General features: G+C 42.9%; 1 protein-coding gene across 1 annotated transcript in view; it reads left to right on the forward strand.

The window, feature by feature from the left end:
• LOC311236341 (orexin receptor type 2-like) overlaps positions 1 to 6,000 on the forward strand; it is a gene marked incomplete at both ends in the record, with an annotated part of 32,150 nt that overhangs the window by 24,342 nt on the left and 1,808 nt on the right.

Raw genomic sequence — 6,000 nt, forward strand, 5'->3', positions numbered from 1 at the left:
GTTGTCTTCTCCAGGTTGAAGTAGGTTTCTGGTGCTTGCTTGGTCAAGATGTTGTCTTCTCCAGGTTGAAGTAGGTTTCTGGTGCTTGCTTGGTCAAGATGTTGTCTCCTCCAGGTTGAAGTAGGTTTCTGGTGCTTGCTTGGTCAAGATGTTGTCTTCTCCAGGTTGAAGTAGGTTTCTGGTGCTTGCTTGGTCAAGATGTTGTCTTCTCCAGGTTGAAGTAGGTTTCTGGTGCTTGCTTTGTCAAGATGTTGTCTTCTCCAGGTTGAAGTAGGTTTCTGGTGCTTGCTTGGTCAAGATGTTGTCTTCTCCAGGTTGAAGTAGGTTTCTGGTGCTTGCTTGGTCAAGATGTTGTCTCCTCCAGGTTGAAGTAGGTTTCTGGTGCTTGCTTTTTTATTTTTATTTGTATATATATTTCCTGGCATTTTACTGCTTTATTTCGGACAGGCCCGACAGAGAGGAAGGTTGGGAGAAGACTTGGGGGGGAAGACATGCGGCAAAGGTCTCCGGGTCCGGGAGTCGAACCCGCAGGACGTCCACGTTGCACCACTGCAGCGCTTACTTGATCAGGATGGTGTCGATGTTGTCTTCTCCAGGTGCTTTATTTCTTTCAGGTGAGCTTTGATTTCTTGGGGGGTGATTGGTTGCATCAGTGGGTGGTCATCTGCTGAGGTGAGAGATGGAGAGGAATTTGTTGGATCTGATTACATTTGATTAGCATTATTACTCAGTAGTACTCATTTATATATATATATATATATATATATACTCCAGTTTAATCACCTGTACATTGTATATTGTACTTTACTGTTACATGTGCACGCTGGTTAGATGCCAATTTATTTTTGTTGTAGTGTAGGCCTACTTGTGCTGTATAATGACAATTTTTTTTAAAATCTAATCTAATCTAATCTCAGGCCAGTGTTGGGAAAGTTCACTTTCTACATGAACTAGTTCAGTTCACAGTTCACAAATTTTAAAATGAACTAGTTCAGTTCATAGTTTATAATTATAAATTTTGAACTAAAGTTCATGGTCAATGATCGCCACAACCCATAGGACCACAGACCGCAATCAGAATACTGGCATTTCCATAACGCTTTGCTGCCGCCCACTCAGTCCACACTAGTAGCAGCTGCAGCTTTCATCTCTACAGTATATTTTCAAAAACATGAGGAAAAACTTGCTGCTTGAATGGTCTTTATTATGAAAACAAAAACATGACTGTAGTCCTTAAGGTACAAATGTTTTTCAATTTCAATACTTAAAGGGGAACTATCTTATAAATGGCCTTTTTCAGTGTTTAGCATTGTTTCCTAGCTATGTGGACTTATATTAATATGATCTATGTCTCTAATTCTCATATTGGCGCATTCTTCCAATTCTCCTCTCACAATATTCACCCTCACTGAACTGAGTCATCTGAAAATGTGCGCGATTTGTGATGTCAGAGAGACACCGCTGCATGATAATGTTCAGGCGCCGGCGCCGCTAGGTACACTTTAGGAGCCCAGCCTCAAAACGGCTCGAGATCTTGAGGTCGAAAAATGCTGTTTTTGAGGACTTGATTAGAAATACAAAACAATGAATTAAAAAAAATATATAATTACAGAGGTGTTCCATAAACTCACAGGAATTGTGTAAAAGTGCCCAAATAGTGAAAGAAATAGTAAAATAGTTCCCCTTAAGTAAAAGTATCAATACTGCAATGTAGATATACTGACTGTTACAAGTAGAAGTCTTGTATTCAAAATGCACTTGAGTAAAAGTTCAAAAGTATCAGCATCAAAATAAGTAAAAGTAGTCATTGTGCAAACCTGGAAACAATTCACATCAAATTCCATTTCAGTCATACTAAAAAGGAACCTAAAGAAAGCAATACTGGGCAAATATACCAGCTCAGGCATACAAATACAAAGGAGACAATTCTAAACTGCCGTATACTGTTAACACTGAATGAATGGATGAATGAATGAATGAATGAATGAATGAATGAATGAATGCATGAATGAATGAATGAATGAATGAATGAATGAATGAATGAATGAATGAATGAATGAATGAATGAATGAATGAATGAATGAATGAATGAATGAATGAATGAATTATTTTATCTCGAATGTTTACAAATACAAATAAATAAACAAATAATTTTTCGAAATTTTTTACAAATAAACAAATGAAAAGGATAGGTTTGAAGCCGAAGGCACTGGCACAGCCATGGAGAAAATCACACTAATTCCCGCCGGGAACGGGTCGGATGACCCGACAGCATTTAGAATGGAGGGAGGGCGGGTCAATGAGGGAGGGAGGGAGGGAGAATGAGAAAGGGAGGGAGGGAGGGAGAGAGGAAGGAGAAGGAGGAAGAGGGAGGTAAAGAGAGGGAGAAAGAGAGAGGGAGGGAGAAGGAGAGAGGGATGGAGAAAGAGAGAGGGAGGGAGAAGGAGGGAGGGGAGAGAAAGGGAGGGGGGAGAGAAAGGGAGGGAGAGAGTGAAAGGGAGGGAGGGTCAAGGAGGGAGGGAGGTGGCCGCTCAGCAGAAATAGCTGAAATAACGTTCTAATTCCATTTTCCTGAAGTCATTTAGAAATGTCAGAAACCGTGCTGCAGATAAAACGGGTACTTTTAGGAAAAGTCATTGAGTGACAGAGCTGGAGCTCGACCGAGTGACGAGGATACATTTATTGAAAAGGCCTAGGGGTCATGTTGGGTGGTTTTCCGCATCATATTAAAGCCTGTTCACGGTGTGTTTTAGCTGGGTTTTGTGGTTCTGAAGTCACTTTATTGTACAATGATTTCCATTATTCTTGTATGTGCAGAAACCCATCATTGTCTAATATGTGATTACTCAGTCCTCCATCCCACTGTGTGTGTGCATGTGTGTGGGGTTTCATGTTCAACGTTAAACTAATGTGCAACCATATACACTGTACTTAATATTTTTAAGTTGCAGGAAATTACAGCAAATGGCTTTCTTTATTGCAAATGTTTTTACCTCCTGGATGGGGGGCATTAGCCACCCCCTCTAGTTGTGACTCAGCACCATCTTGTTTGAAAATCCTGGGGAGAAGCCCTGAGGATGCATGTGTGTCACCTGCCTGGGTGACTATTAATCCAATGTGTGGCCAGGTGGCCTATGAATGGTGGTGGTGTGGTGTGGGATCTGAGACTATGTGCTTCCTGTGGGTATCTCAGGTGGCTTTTCTGTAGTCATACGTGGTTCTTGTGGCATGTGCTGTGAGGGCGTGACAGGGATGGGTGACAGGGATGGGTAGGTGGTCGCTGTCAATGTCCTGGCTCACATGGAAGTTCTGAAGTGTGGCTGAGAGGTCTGGTGACCAGAGCGCCACTGTAAATTTTCTTTAAATAAAATTAAAAAAGAAATAAAAGTAAATGTCTGGCAGCCAAATACTTACTAAATTAAAATAAAGTGGAAAAGCAATTGATTTACAGAAACATTTGTTTATTTTAGGTGTTTATACACATACAATTCAATGTAGTTTAACATTCAAGACAATTAAGCAATGGAATAATCCTGTAAAAAAAATATATATATATATTATTAAATCAATTTACAGATTACAACCTTTATTTAATGGTTAATATTTTTTATCAAAAGTTATTTACTGTATTTTTATGGCATTTACACTTAAAGTAGAAAAACAAAAGTCAGGTTTTTTTCTTTTTTACAGTGCAGGTCCAGTACAGTAGCATTATGTGTTGGCAGAGTGGATGTGTGTAGCATTTGAATATCAACGCATCCAGCAGAATGTGCGTCACACCTTGCGGCTATAGAAATCTACGGGGGAAATGAGGACTTCGGATGACGTTTCATTCCACAAGTTGCTTTCAGCCATGTTCAATTATCACACACACACCCACGCACACACACAGAGAGAAAGAGAGAGAGAGAGAGAGAGAGAGAGACTCCATAACAAAGCCCTCACATACAGAGAGACCATTGAGAGATGCCCACTCAGCCAGATGGTTCTGGGACTCTGCTCTAAACAGAGAGTACACAATGGCAGAATACCTGAGCACTGTGTTGGATTCTGATAAATCAGCCAGTATCACGTCTTCGTCTGTTTGGCTCGTGTAATCATCTTCATCCACTGACCCTGCGTTGTGTATTTTATTCCCCCGACGTCTTCTCATACTGGCTGTACAATCCTTATCTTTCCCCGTTAATGCAATCCGCAACCATAATAACTCACCACCTTCGTAAGAATTCGACACCTTGACAGCATGATACCTTTCTTGGAAGAGCGTTGTTTATTAAATAAACAGAACTTCATAATCAGATGTTATCAGATTGTATCGTCATTGCTATCGCCTCTCCTGCTATTCAGTCCAATAGTAGCTCAGGCCTTGTCGTTAGCCAAAACCCTCCTCGTGTTAGCCGAAGCTAATGGTGATGTGGCATTTCCCCCCCCCCCCCTCTCTGTGATGAGAGGAGGGAGCCGTCTCAAAGTCTCTGATGGTGTCTTCTCTCCCGTGGGATTCGTTTCTTTGGTCTGCCGTAGTCTCAGTCTAGTCTGCCTTACACCCGGAAACACTGTCGGATTTATAGGATCTTCGTCATAGCAACGACGGCCTCGCCCCTCTCCTGGTTACTATGTGCCGCTGCCATGACAACAGCTTTAACCTTTAAACACACATTTTAAACATCTGTTTCATTAATGATGTCAAACCTCTCTCGCTCCTGTGCCTGTTGCTGTTCTTATCAGCTTGTTGATGTTCTTGATGGAATGTAAACACCCTGCTCGCTGCTCAGTGTGCTGCTCACACTGACTGCTTCCACCACCCTCTGCTAAACCATGCACATTTCGACCTCTCTGACCCGGCCCCTCCGCGTGTATCACTTCCGCAACGGATTTAGTCGGATTTCGGTTTCCGGGTTCGCCTGATTGGCCGCGACGGCCACGTGACACGCCGTGGCACGCCCCTGCGGCAGCGGCAGACTCGGCAGGCTTGCCGCTGCGCCCTGCTGTGGCGAGAGGCTGGAGTTCACTTCCCCTTTCACATCGCGCCACGCTTACGCCGTCTAGCACAGTCTCTAACAGTAACAGTAAGAAGCATTTTGGATAAAAGTATTCTGTACTTCTGTATGACAACAATGTATGCCTTTCAAATGTTAAATGATAAATGATTAAATGATACACACTGAAATCTACGCTCTCTCATCCTGCTTTCCACAACGCGACAATATTATTAAACAGCAGCTCTGTCATTGAAGTGGGAAAAGTGAGCCGTATTGTATATTAGTACATTGCATAGTATATTGTATATTGTATGGTAACTCAGTTACTTCTATTCTGCATCAAACATTGTACATATGTCTATACTGAACAGCACAGAGCTGCTGTTTAATAATATTGTCACGTTGTGGAAAGCAGGATGAGAGAGCGTAGATTTCAGTGTGTATCATTTAATCATTTATCATTTAACATTTGCATACAGAAGTACAGAATACATTTATCCAAAATGCTTGTTACTGTTAGAGACTGTGCTAGACGGCATAAGCGTGGCGCGATGTGAAAGGGGAAGTGAACTCCAGCGTCTCGCCACAGCAGGGCGCAGCGGCAAGCCTGCCGAGTCTGCCGCTGCCGCGGGGGCGTGCCACAGCGTGTCACGTGGCCGTCGCGGCCAATCAGGCGAACCCGGAAACCGAAATCCGACTAAATCCGTTGCGGAAGTGATACACGCGGCCCCTCCAGCTGCTGTCATCTCCCCCCAATCTATACATCACATACATTGAAAAAACACCGATATCTCTCAACTGTGACTGACCCAAAACTAAGGAGATCCTTTATAGGTACAGACTCAGCGAGCACAGCCTAGCCATAGAGAAAGGCCGCCATAGGCAGACCTGGCTCCCAAGAGAAGACAGACTATGCACCCACTGCACACAAGAAGAGGTGGAAACCGAGCTCCACTTCTTAACAACCTGCCCACTATACCAAGACATCAGAGACATATACTTCCCAGAAATTGCACCAAAG

This window comes from Notolepis coatsorum (genome assembly GCF_963971535.1).
Source record: "Notolepis coatsorum genome assembly, contig: SUPER_10_unloc_2, whole genome shotgun sequence".
Lineage (NCBI taxonomy): Eukaryota > Metazoa > Chordata > Actinopteri > Aulopiformes > Paralepididae > Notolepis > Notolepis coatsorum.